The sequence below is a fragment of the Humulus lupulus genome, chromosome 1 (genome assembly GCF_963169125.1).
Source record: "Humulus lupulus chromosome 1, drHumLupu1.1, whole genome shotgun sequence".
Lineage (NCBI taxonomy): Eukaryota > Viridiplantae > Streptophyta > Magnoliopsida > Rosales > Cannabaceae > Humulus > Humulus lupulus.
The window spans coordinates 147,457,121-147,471,722 of NC_084793.1; positions in this window are offsets into that span (position 1 = coordinate 147,457,121).

A 14,602-nucleotide genomic window follows, 5' to 3' on the forward strand; every position below is an offset into this window, starting at 1 on the left:
TCTGACTCGTGAACCGCGGGCCTCGCACAACCATCTCGTGAGCTGCATCAGCCTCGTACATTCGTCTCGCGCACCGCGGGCCTCGCGCATCCATCTCGCGAGGAGCCCCAGCCTCGTATGTCCGCATTGCAAACCACAGGCCTCACATAGCCATCTTGCGAGGCACACCAGCCTCGTACATTTGTCTCGCGCACCGCCTCCCCAGCGCATGTGCCCGACCTGTATGCCCATCTCATGGGCACCCCCACCTTATGCACTACGACCATGCCGTTTGTAAGGCATCCACACCTGGTGCCACCAATGGACGGTGGGCCTCGCGCCTAAATATCATCGAGGAGCTACGAGACTCACATAGAGCAGAGAAGACACCATTATGGATGAGGCTTTGGCTATGCAAGGCCCGACAACCCTCTATGCATCTATGAGACCTAGGCAACCCAATTTAATAATCCATAAGTCATTCAAAACTTAGCCTAAGATAGTGAAACTTGGAGAATTGGTGTGTCTTGGACATGTAAGAACTACCATTAGGTACAAGGTGCATGTACGAGCACAGGATGTACGACCATGTGGAGGACGGTGGCGTGACTCTGACATCCGTATCATACATGTAGTGGTGGTATGAATTAGTACAAAGAGTGGAGGCACTATTTGCATGCCTCTGACCATATACCAGAGCCGACATCACAACCTCTTGCACCACTACGTCTGGTGCCACCGTCCTGACAATGTACTTATGTATAATATTGTCCCCCGGGACCACAATGTATCAGGAGCCATTAGAGCTCTACTATAAATAGACCTTCACCCTTCCAGCAAGGGGGTTGGAAAATTCATTGTATACTCATGCTATTAAGCAATATACGAATGTTTACTCCATTGCTGATCTGCACTTATTTTTCTTCAAGTCTAGTCTAGGTTCTTACTTAGTTATCTTCTTACTAAGCTTTGAGTTTTCCGACCAAACATCGATGACGAGTTCTCACCGTCAACAGTTTGGCGCCATCTGTGGGAAGGACGACTATCAAGCCGTTGTTCTTCCATCAATTTTGACAAAAAAATGCCAAGGCGTTCAAAGCTCCTACGGGAATCTCAGGATGCTGAGATCTACCTTGACAGAGGCCAACTAAAAGCCTCTAGAAGAGACCCTCCGCCACCTGAGAATGGAGGCATGCCGGCGGAACATTCAACCCCTGGAGAGGAGAAGGAGGCAACACTCCTGGCAGTCCAACCTAGGGGAGGTCATCGTGAACCATCTACGACCCGTGTGGGTGGCCTGAGCACACACACTCCTCCTCAACCACCGATTGCACCACGCTCCGGCTAGCGGGATCCATGCCCCTCTTTGCACAGGCCTGACAATAGTTTGCGGGTGCACTCTGTGAGTCCCTTCTCCAGAACTTGCTTTTACAAGAATGAGATACGTGAGTTGCACATAAAAAATAGAAGGCTGGAAGCTGCAATAGAGAACATGCAGGAGGTGTTGAATGACTTGCTGCAAGGAAGGTCAAGCATACCCATTCCCCAGCATAGGAGAAAAAAGCATGCATGAGGAGAAACTACCATACCCATGGACGGTGACAAAATGCAGCTCTCCACTTGTTATACCCCTCGCCCAGAATGCAAGGAATATTATACACCAGTGGCGAAACCTGGCGCGAACCCCACCTACGGGAGGTGCAGACCCAAGACTACCCCCACAAAAGCCTCGCCTGACTTGAGGGAGAAATTTAACCAGAGAGGGTCCGGGGTAAAAACCACACCCCCCGCAGCTCCCCCGAGGGACACAACCAAAGCAAGGGTTCAGTCTGAGAACCCCCAAGACTCCTTAAGCAAAAAGAGGAGGGAACTAGACACCGAAATGCAAAGCCCTCAAGGCAAGATTATCATTGCACTTGGGGGGCACAGAGATGATGAAGAATTTGACCATGATTCTTCCTTCAAAAGGGAGATCTAGGTTGAACAACTCCCCACCAGCTTCAAAGAGCCTCGCATGACTTCGTACGAGGGTACTACCGACCCAAAGTATCACTTAGACTCCTTCAATAACTTGATGCGGTTAAGGGGGGTCAACAATAGAGCAAAGTGCCATTTCTTTGTCGTTAAACTTAAAGGAGTTGCGTACAAGTGGTTCAAGAGGTCAAGGCCAGGGACAATCAAGCCATGGCAACAATTCTCTGGCGAATTTCTTCAGCAGCACCATGCAGTCCGTGATTACATTATGCCAATTACCAGCCTCGCTAACATAAAACAAGGCGAGAATGAAAGTCTGAAGAGCTATATCCATAGGTTCAATATGGAAGCAACAAAGTTGGGAAGTTCAACTAAAGCGGAGCTCAAGATGGCTATTATAGCTGGAGTTCGTCCAGGAAGCAAGTTATGGGGTAACATGCTCAAGAGAGAGGTTACAAACTTAGATGACTTCTTTGAAAGAGCACAGAAGTATATACGTGTGGAAGAGGGCCGTAAGAACTTGCATGTTGAGGGAAGCAAACCTTCCTCCTATCACCCTGTTAGGAAAACTTATACAAGATCTTTATTTATTTTCATGTAGATCTAATATTAAACAAATGAATATGAGATAACCTAGAACATGTTTCTAAAATTTAATTCAAAGAGAAATAATGATAAGAATACTTACATTATACGCAACAAAATGAATGAGTCCTTCCTTCAGTTTCTCTAACCCTTGTATCCTTTCTGTTGCAGAGTATTACCAAGAAACTAAAGCAATCTTCAATTTTCTTCACAGCCTTCCAAAGTATCCTTAGAATCACCTAGACTAGAGTGGGCAATTCTCAACACATAAGATAGATACAGAGAGAAGAACAATAATGCTTAGAAAATGACTTGTGTTTAGAGAGAATCTAAAAACTATCAGAAACTTGTGTTTTTGACTTTTGAACTTCTGATTTCAACTCTCTCTTAACATCCATTTTATAGACTCAATTAGGTAATTTATTTAATTAAAAAATCAATAAAATAATAGCCAATAATCAGCCCTAGGTTGAAATTATCATGGGCTTTAGGCCCGTGAGATTTCCCATTGGATTATAAGCCCATTGGACTGAAAATCAAGGCCTGTATTATTTTTTATTGATTTAATTAATTAAATCATTTATCAAAATAATTATTTATAATTTGAACCTTGATTTAAATTTATTTATTAATTTAGATACTAATTTATATTAATTTATAAATCTGCCATAATTTCTCTTTTCTTCTCAAAATTACATAACTCTGTGAAACTATCCAAAATTGAATCGGTCAACTTTGATAATTCTAATTGATAATCAAATCAATTAATTGAGACTGTCTAGATGATTTTATCCAAGGTACAGCGGGGACCATGGTCTTATGAAATCAAGCTCCAATAAGTTATCATAAATCTAACAAATAAATTTACTAACTTATTAATTTATCGCGACTCCACTAAAGACTCGAAATTACACTCTTGAATTCATAGAACACTCTATAACAAATATAGATACGCTATTAATTATCCATTGGTACAACCATAATTGTCACTCAATCCTCTATAGATAGTCTACAATGAGATGGGACTAAAATAGCGTTTTACCCCTCACTGTATTTTATCCTTAAAACACTTAGTTCCTTCTAAATGATATTTCAGTATACTAATATTGAAATTCCGTTTTTAGTAATTACCAAATTAATTAAACCAAGTGAATTAATTAAAGTGCGGAATGGTAATTAACTGTTTACACAGATTGCAGTTTTGTCGGGACAGAAACCACACTTGTCACGATAGAAACTGAACACAATAAAAAGACAGTGCAAAACAATAAAGAACACAACGAATTTTTACAAGGTTCAGAAACCCTTTCGGATAACCTACTCCTTGGGGCCACGCCTAGAGAATAAAACCAATTAATAAAGAATCACAAGTACAAAATATTGACTTAAACAAAACAAGACTCCCTCTTGAGATTTGCCACAACTTTGTTGTACTTCTCTTCACTAATCTGATTTTGAGTGAAACGCTCAACCACTTGAACTCCCTTCAATGGCCAACGAGAGCTTGCATCCTCCCGACGCAAGGCTTGTAAAAATCTCCTCCCGAAGACTATAAATGTTGTGTTCAAATTACAATGTGTATTCACTCATGAACATGGTATAAACTCACCACTAAAAACTAAACACACATAATTCTACAAGATCACATGAATACTTATGATCTTGAATACAAAGAAGAACTCTCACAAATATTACAATAAAGCTCACGAATAATGCACCAAAGAGTTCACTTTTCTCACTGCCTTTAGAGCCCTATTTATAGAGTCCTTTTTCTTGCTCACAAAGGCTGAGAAAGAATTCTTCTAATAAAGGCAAGAATCATAGAAGTTATTCTTGATTGTCGAAGAGTTGCCTTATTTAGAAGATGCTGATCCGACAGATGCGATATCGGTGGGGACAGCTCAGACCTGTGTCGGATCAAAACAAGCTAAAAAAGGAAACAATAATTAATGACATCAAGAACCAGTTTCCTAATTGCAATCCTTGAGCTGCACGAAAATATATCAGCAAATAATCCAAAAACAACTTTGGGTAAGTACTGAATATTTGTAATAAACTTTGTTTCCTTTATAAACAAAATGAGACAATATATGCTAAAATAAGGAAGCACAATATTGACCAAAATTCACACAAAAGGAAAGAGGATTTTCGAAAATTGAAATAAAGGAAATCAAATATTTCTGAAAATTATAATAAGGGAAACCAAAAAATTTCGAAAAATATAATAAAGGAAAACAAATATTTCCGAAAATTATAATAAAAGGAAACAATTAAATCAACCAATATATCTTTTAAGAAAAAGACATTTCTATAAAAATGCCAATTATAGGATTTACAAATATTAATTACTGAAATGAGATCTCTATCATTTAACACCTTGAACCAAACTAAAAGGAAACCATCGTTTCATTTCTTCATCAGAAGCTATAGATGTTCATATCTATGATTAACACTCCCACTCAATTATACTAATGAGTTCCCAAGATGTAAGTATGGGCTAGTCCGTAGGGTAAGATGGTAACGAACAAGTCAAAGAACTCAAATAATACAATCAGTTAGAATACTAACCACTCAGAATTGAGATTGGATTGACCTATGGTCAACTATATGATATGACTAGAATAGATAATAACAGTATGTGTAATGCCTGGATAGCCAAGAACGTTACACTGTGTGATTATAAAGGTGCAAGACTCGCTAAACAAGTCATTTTAATCAAACGTGTCAATAATTGAGGTGTTCTAGGGTTAAAAGATATTTTGGCCTCAAAAGATACATTTCATAAAGTATAAACCATTTACAGCAGGGATCCCTGAAACCACTTAGTGTTTACAAACAGATTTACAAAAAAAACAAAAGTCAAAGACAACGTTGGCCCTACTAAGGCAAAACAGGTGATTCCGGTCCTCATGTCCCTGTAACCTCCTCAACCGTGGCGGTTGAGCGGCCTGACATGTACATTCACCCTGCATCCAGTCAGGGCTGATCGATCTTGCCTTTACCTCTACCTGCACCACGCAGTACCCGTGAGCCAAGGCCCAACAAGAAAACAACATACACAGCATAAGCAATATTATCAAACAGATATTCCAATAAGCATGTTCAGATATTCAATCCCCAGCATATAAGCACACCTCAAGGTACAAGTAACCTCATCTATACTCAGATTATTCAACAATCTCATTAATCACATTCATAGCCAAGTATAATAATCAATTAACAAAAATACTAGGGTCAACACCTTAGGTCGCACCCTCTGTTTAATCCACTGACTCCGGCCCGCTTAAACCGAGCTCAGTACATAATAAGCTGTCCTCAAATACCAGTGTTTGAGCCGTGCCAATTGCACAAGTTAACCGTGGCACGCTTAGGCCGTTGGTTACAATTTACATGGCATAATACCATTCTTTCAATCATATATATCAGGGAGCCCTTAGTCCCGTTCAAATATTCAACCAGGTGTAGTTTTCTTACCTTTAGCTTCTAGATGAATTAGCTACGGGCGATACTCCTTGAGCGCGATCCGATCCCCGAGCCCTAGCTTAGCACCTAGTCACAACCATGATGAAAGATACCATTAACAATCTTAAATGAGTTTCCAAACCAAGTTCTAGTCCCCGGATCATTGAACTTCACCAAATATGGTAAAAGATTCAATCCCGAGCACCCTAGGATAAATTCCCAAGCCTAAAATCTCAAAATCCCAAAATCCCTTAAGCGCCCTGGCATAGGCCACCCATGTCGCGGGATGGCCCCTAAACAGAACCATCTAAGGCAAAAAAATAGGTAAGGGCCGCGGCATTGCTTGGACCATGCCGCAGCCCACCCTCTTTCCTCAGCATGCAACAGCCTCGAAGGGTCGCAGCTCACCAAGAACCATGCCGCGGCCCGACCCTTCGAACCCAGAAAAATCCACCATTTTCAATCTCTAAACCTCACCTTAAGCCATCCCAAAGCCCCTAACTCAAAACCAATTACTTACAACATCATTAGAATGATTTAAACAACACAATCCAACCAAAAATCCAGCCTAACACTCACCAAAATCCCAATTCCAATTTCTGAGATTTCAAACCCACAGAACTCAAAACCAGCCATGAAAACTCTCAAATTCAACCATCAAACTTTAAATTAAACCTTACCTCAGCTGTAGAATCGTTTCCCCAAGGATCCCCTGGCCTATCTTCAAGTTTTAAGCCTCAACCCCACCTTGAATGTCAAAACCACAACTATTAAAAACTCAGCCATTTCTCCTTAAATTTCTAACCTCAGAAACGAAAATTAATGCTTACCTTGGCTCTAATTCAACCCTTGATTAGTTCCTTGAGCTAATCCTCTGGTTCAGCCCTTCAATTCCCCCAAGTTTCAGTCAATTTCCCCCTTGAAAATCAAGGTTTTGCCTTTGCTAAGAGAGAGAAGGAGAGAAAGGTCGGTTTAAACTTGTGTCTACTATTTTCTAACACATTCCTTAAGTCTATCCTTAAGTTATCAGACTAATCCCAATTATGCCCTCCTAGCACACTAATCAAGGCCCTTAAGCCTTATTAGCAAATTTGGGTCGTTACAGTATGTTTACTTATCCTTTCAACTGTCAATATCAGTTCAGTCCAATGTAAAAAATACATCTGATCTTATTTACTTTGATAATGTTCTGGAAAGAACATAACACTACAATGTGTAAGTAGATCATATCGTAGATTGACAAGTCAGTGTAAATCCTTTGCACTTACTAATCTTAGGACTTACTTATTTTAATCATATAATCATATTTATATTCCACCGTGATTACGTTACTATAAATACGATTAACTATATGCTCGGGATTTAATAGAAGTTTATATTAAACAAATAATCATGAAAATAAAACATGTGAGCAAAGTGATTGACCAAGTCAAAAAATGATTTATATTCTTTTATTGATAATAAAATGAGATTACAAAGAATTTGAGTTTTAATTAGGGCATAAAACCCCAACAAACTCCCACTTACACTAATTGAAACTAATGTCTTAATTCTACTAATCCCATTTCCTTGATATGCTTATCAAATGTAGCTTCTGGTAATGTCTTTGTAAATGGATCCGCAAGATTGTCTTCATATCCAATCTACATAACCTTCACATCTCCCTGGCCACATATTCTCGAATAATGTGATACTTCTTTTCTATATGCTTACTCCTCTTGTGACTACGAGGTTCTTTCGAGTTGGCTATCGCTCCTGCATTGCCACAAAACAACACAAGCGGTTTATCAACTTCTGGAATAACACCAAGATTCGAATATAACTTCTTTAGCCAGACTATTTCCTTAGCGGCTTCTGACGCGACTATGTACTCAGCCTCCATGGTGGAATCTAAGATTGCAGACTGCCTTACGCTTCTCCATATCACAGCTCCACCCCCAAGAGTAAACACCATTCCAGAAGTAGACTTCATGTCATCGACATTAGTCTGAAAATCTGAATCGGTGTAGCCTATAGGGTTTTAAACACCAACCTTGTAGACTAACATATAATCCCTAGTCCGCCTTAAATACTTTAGGATATGCTTAACTGCTATCCAATGTTTTGGTCCTGGGTTTGACTAATACCTGCTCACTACTCCCACTGCACAGCAGATATTTGGTCTAGTACACAACATGGCATACATCAGACTTCCACCTGCAGATGCGAAAGGAACTTTTCTCATTGCATCTTCCTCTTCAGGAGTCTGGGGAGACTGCTTCTTTGAAAGATGAATTCCATGGCGGGACGGTAAACGTCCTTTCTTGGAATTTGTCATTGAGAATTGTTCAAGCACTTTATCTATGTAAGATACTTGAGATAGAGCTAAGAGTCTATTCTTTCTATCCCTAATGATCTGGATACCTAGAACATAACTTGCTTCACCTAAATCCTTCATCTGGAATTGAGCGCTCAGCCAATTCTTCACATATGACAATTTCTTGACATTTTTTTCAATGAGTAAGATATCATCTACATAAAGAACCAGGAATACCACTATTTGAGTTGCCTTTAGTTGGTAAACACAAGGCTCATGAATATATTTTTCAAAGCCATAGGTTTTGATTATTTCATCAAACCTAAGGTTCCAAGAATGAGAAGCTTGCTTAAGCCCATAAATAGACCTATTCAACTTGCAAACTTTTTCTTTCATGTCCAGCTACTTTAAATCCTTCTGGCTGATCCATATAAATGACTTCGTCAAGCTTTCCATTAAGAAAGCTGTCTTGAAGTCGAGAGCGGCAGCTATGGATAGAAGGATGTGAATGGACTTGAGCATGGCTACCGGACTAAAAGTTTCCTCATAGTCCACGCCTTCTCTTTGGGTATAATCCTTTGCCACTAATCGAGCTTTATAAGTCTCGATATTTCCATCAACACCTCATTTCTTCTTGTAGATCCACTTGTACCCAATGGCCCTAAAGTCACTAGGTGCTTCCACAAGATCCCAGATGGAATTTGAGAACATGGACTCCATTTCCTGTTTCATGGCTTCGAGCCATAGTTCCTTTTCAGGGCTAGCTATTTCCTGTTTGAAAGATAATGGATCATTATCACTAGTGTCACCAACAACCATATTGGTTTCACCATCCAAACCATAGCGAACTGGGTTCCTAGAAACCCTTCCACTACGACGAGGCTCCGTGACTGTTTGCTCAGGAATAGTGGTACTTTCTTCATTTAAATCGACTTGCGTCGGTTGGACACGAAGAGTGGGAATTTCATCATCAACTTGTGTTGATGACGATGGAACATTGGTTGGAGTCTATTCTTTAATCATCTCCTCTAAAACTACTTTGCTACGTGGTTTGATGTTTTGGACATAGTCATTTTCCAGAAAAGTAGTATTCGTAGAAGTAAACACTTTCTTTTTTGAATGACTGTAGAAAAGTCCACCCCGAGTACCCTTTGGATAGCCAAAAAACATGCAAAGTTTCAGTTCGCAGTTCTAGCTTTCCTTCCTTTTTCCTCAGGACGTGGGGGGGACACCCCCAGATTCTATAATGACGTAAACTAGGTTCACGACCATTCCAGCGTTCTAAAGGTGTTCTGGGGATTGATTTAGATGGCATGACATTAAGAATGCCGTTTGCGGTTTCAATTGCATGACCCCAGAACGAAGTTTGTAGAGTTGAGTAACTAAGCATGCATCGAACCATTCCCAATAAAGTTCTGTTTCAGCGTTCTGCTACACCATTTTGTTGTTGAGTACCCGGGGCAGTAAGTTGTGATAAGATCCCAAGTTCAGTTAAATGATCTTGGAACTGCATATCCAAATATTCTCCACCCCTATCAGATTACAAGATATTTAACATTTTCCTTAATTGGTTCTGAGCCATAGCTAAGAATTCATAAAACTTTGAAAATGTTTCTGATTTCCTATGCATTAGGTAAAGACATGAGTATCTAGTGTAATCTTCAATGAAAGTGACGAAATACTTAAAACCACCCTTGGCTTGTACATTCAAAGGTCCACAAACATATGAATGCACAAATCCAAGTGGTTCTTTGGCCCTATCACCCTTTGCAGAGAATTGACCCTTGGTCAGTTTGCTTTCTAGACAAGATTCACAGTCAAGTAATTCACGTAAGGTGAGTACCCTCAAAGGCTCGTCCTTTGTAAGTCTTTGAATCCTATCATAGCCAATGTGACCTAGTCCCAAGTTCCATAAATATGTCATATTATTGTTATCGGTCTTTTGACGTTTATTGGTCTTAGGTTTAGCTACTTTGAATAAATCATTGTTAAGAGCGAGGGGTTCGTTAGGTCGCAGAATATAAAGCCCGTTTTCCAAACATGCAATACACAATTATTATCCATTGAAAGAAATAGATATATTAGAACTTGTGAAAGTCATAACAAATTGTTTTAATTGCAACATGGAAACTGAAATTAAATTTTTACTAAAATCCGGAATAAAAAATACATCATTTAAAATTAAAAATTTATTTCCGAACTTCAGACGAGCTCTTCCTCTAGCTTGGACCGCAACAAACTCTCAATTCCCAACTCTAAGCTTTAAGCCACCTTCGTCCACTTCCTCCCACGATTCAAGAAACTGTAAAGAGTTGCAAACATGGTTGGTAGATCCAGAATGAATAATCCAAACAGATTTATCATTCTCCAAAACACATGTTTCTAAGATAAATGAACTATAATCATTACCTTTGTTTTTAGTTGCTAGAAACTTGGGGCAATCTCGTTTCCAATGCCCCTTCTCTTCGCAGTGAAAGCACTTATCTTTACCTTTCTTGTTTTTCTTGTACTTCCCCTTAGGCGTCTGTGCATTTGGTTGTGCACTCATCTTTACAGCCTTTGTAGGCTTGGGGTTGTTGTTTTGTCAACCTTTCCTCTTGTTTTCAGCTTTAAAAGACGAAGCTTGGTTAGCTTCAGTCTTAGCTGGATCAACAGCAACAACAATAGTCTTATTTTCTCCTCCCTTACTAGGTCCACCCATGGTAGGCTCAATAATCTAAAGCACGTTCATGAGCTGCGTCAGACCATAGTTGAGTTGATCACAAACGTGCAGACACGGTTCCATTCGAGCATTTACAGTGCTATCACGAATGTGCGGAGATGGTGCTATTCGAGCATTTACAGTGTCATCACGAGCATTGACGGTGCCATCACGAGCGTGCAGACACGGTGCTCGTTCTGGGGATTCCTCAGTCACGACGAACTTGGAGTTGTCACCAATCAACTCTATGTTGATATTCTGCTTCCAATTAAGGAAGTTTTCTCCAGTGAGTTTCTCCACCGAAAGTTGAGAAAGGATGGGTGTGAGTAGACACAGACACTACTTAACTTAAAACTACAAATTATCAATAAAATAGAAATCAGTCACATTTGCTCAATAAAACTCCTATTCACACAAAATTCAAGAAATAACACAACATATATAAAAAATATGTAAGATTTGAGAAAAAAATACCAAATTAATCATATCTCTATTTCTTTAGTTTTTAACAAATCTATGATATCATTGTCCCTGTTGGCGAGAGTAAAAAATACCACTAGTTAAATAGAGTTGTAAACTCATTTAATAATGGACACCACTATTAACAACCTACAATTCGATCAAAATAAGAAAACACAATCTCTTATTTTATGAGCTAGACCCACGGTTTTGATAATCACATATTTAGTCCTAGTAGTCACCGTAGGGGTGAGTCTAGTAGAATTTGACCTATAATTATCTATCTTTCAAAATCTAACATTGTCAAAATAACTAATGAACACATTCCGTAGGGGGGCGAATCAAAGAGTCTTGAGGCCACATTAAGTTATTGACTTTGTTAAACCAATGGTGGAGATCGAATATTATTTTTTAAAAAAGCTCATTATAAAATTAAAATTAGTATTTTTATTATTTATTTTTAGAGAATTAATGACTATGGTTTACCAAAAAAATAGAATTTTTAAAACCAAAGTCCTATAATTTCCTATTAATTCTAAAGTGTCACATTGAAACAAATTCAATTAATTTAGAATTAATTTGTTTCTAATCAATATTTAGGTTTAACTAATATAATGAGCCTATACAATTAAGTCCAACTCAGGTAAATGGGCCTTAACAATTGGGCTTGTATGGAGGATGGCTGAGTCCAATATGTCGTTCCCACTACAAAAGCCCCAAATCTTCCATACAAGGTCCAAAAGACAGGACTTTAAACCTTCATTTTATTAATTGTTATTAATTGATTAGGCCTACTATAGTCATGCAAAACAAATGAGCCTTCATAAGAGGAATCACCCACAAGAGAGAAATTTAAACTTTACATTTTCTAATGGACCCAAATAAAACCTATCATTTTATGAATATTTTATTTGGAAAAATCCATATATCTAACAAACATATGGGCTACTATATGCATCTAAGCCCAATTGCAAAAATACCACATATAGTACAAACAGACATGTTATAATTGGATGAGCCTAATCATGTTACTATATGAGAAAGTCTATGAATTTATGCAAAAATACCACAATTTATTTCATTTGCAAAAATATCACAATTAATTTCTAGAATTTATCAAAAAAAATTAAATTAATTAAATTTTTACAAAAAATAAGTTAATTTCAATGAAATTTATCAATAATTACCAATAGTTAATTTAAATTTCATTTATCAACAATCAACTTGGTTTTAGGTTAATTTGGAAAAAAAAATATTAATTTAATTTAAATAGGGTTTATCAACAATTAACCAAAGTTAATTTAAATCCCATTTATTAATTGTTTGAAAAAATGATATTTTTCAAAATTTAACCAATATTAAACTTTAAAATCAATATTTAACTATTTTTTCAAAAATATCTTGTGTTGTTACAACTATTAGCTAATATTTTAACCATTTTAAAAAAATATTAATAGTTATAACAATCCCAAAATATCTCAAAACAGTTAATCAAATTCAAATATCCATAAAAATATCTAACTAACAAATTTTAAATTTCAAATAATTTAAATATTAAAAACTATAGAATAAAAAGATATTTATATTTTCAAATAAATATTTAATAAAAAAATATCAAGTATTTAAAAGAAAATATCTTAAATATCTGATGTCTTAATTCTAATATTTTAATATTTTAAAATTTTCAAAATTAAGTTGTTAGTCTATTTTTAAATTTGAATTTGAATATTTGTAAAAATATCTAATTATTTAAATCTCAACCAACAAAAAATATTATTTTAAAAAAATAATTTTAAATGATAAAAAAAATTTGATATTTTTTGTTTTCATTATAAATAATTTTCACATTTTTAATTTTCTTTAATTTTTTAAAAAAAATTTAAAAAAATTCGGATGAACAGTACCACCGATACTGTTCATTGTGCACGCGGGTGGTTGGTGGGCGCGCGCGGTGCGCGCGCGGACGTGTGCACGCAATGGCAGCTAGGCAAAAAATTTCGGAAAATTTTTTTTGTTCAAATTTTCAAACCAAAAATGTTTTCTAATTAATTTTTACCATGTTTTACACAAAATAAAGCATATATAAACATTAATAGCATAAAAAACACAATAAAATAACCTAAAAATTGCTAATAATCACATAAAATCAATGCTTCATAAAACACATGAAAATCCATCAAATTATTCAAACACATCAAATAATACAATTTTTAACATGTTCATGCATGAAAAGAAAGATTACCAAAGGCTCTGAGGCCAGTTGTTAGGAAAACTTATACATGATCTTTATTTATTTTCATGTAGATCTAATATTAAACAAATTAATATAAGATAACCTAGAACATGTTTCTAAAATTGAATTCAAAGAGAAATAATGATAAGAATACTTACATTATACGCAGCGGAATGAATGAGTCATTCCTTCAGTTTCTCTAACCCTTGTATCCTTTCTGTCGCAGAGTATTACCAAGAAACTGAACCGATCTTCAATTTTCTTCACAGCCTTCCAAAGTATCCTTAGAATCACCTAGACTAGAGTGGGAGATTCCTAACACATGAGATAGATACAGAGAGAAGAAGAGAGAAGAACAATAAGGCTTAGAAAATGACTTGTGTTTAGAGAGAATCTAAAAACTATCAGAAACTTGTGTTTTTGATTTCTGAACTTCTGATTTCAACTCTCTCTTAACATTCCTTTTACAGACTCAATTAGGTAATTTATTTAATTAAAAAATCAACAAAATAATATCCAATAATCAGCCCTAGGTCGAAATTGTCATGGGCTTTAGGCCCGTGAAATTTCCCATTTGATTATAAGCCTATTAGGTCAAGGCCTGTATTATTTTCTATTGATTTATTTAATTAAATAATTATTTAAATCTTTTATCAAATTAATTATTTATAATTTGAACCTTGATTTAAACTTATTTATTAATTTAGATGCCAATTTATCTTAATTAATAAATTTGCCCTAATTTCTCTTTTCTTCTCAAAATTACATAAGTGTGTGAAACTATCCAAAATTGTCCTAGTCAACTTTGATAATTTTAATTGATAATTAAATCAATTAATTGAGACTGTAATGCCCTACTATCCCAGGGACCGTTACAGTGAGCATTTTAAACAGTGCTAAACTCGCTAATCGA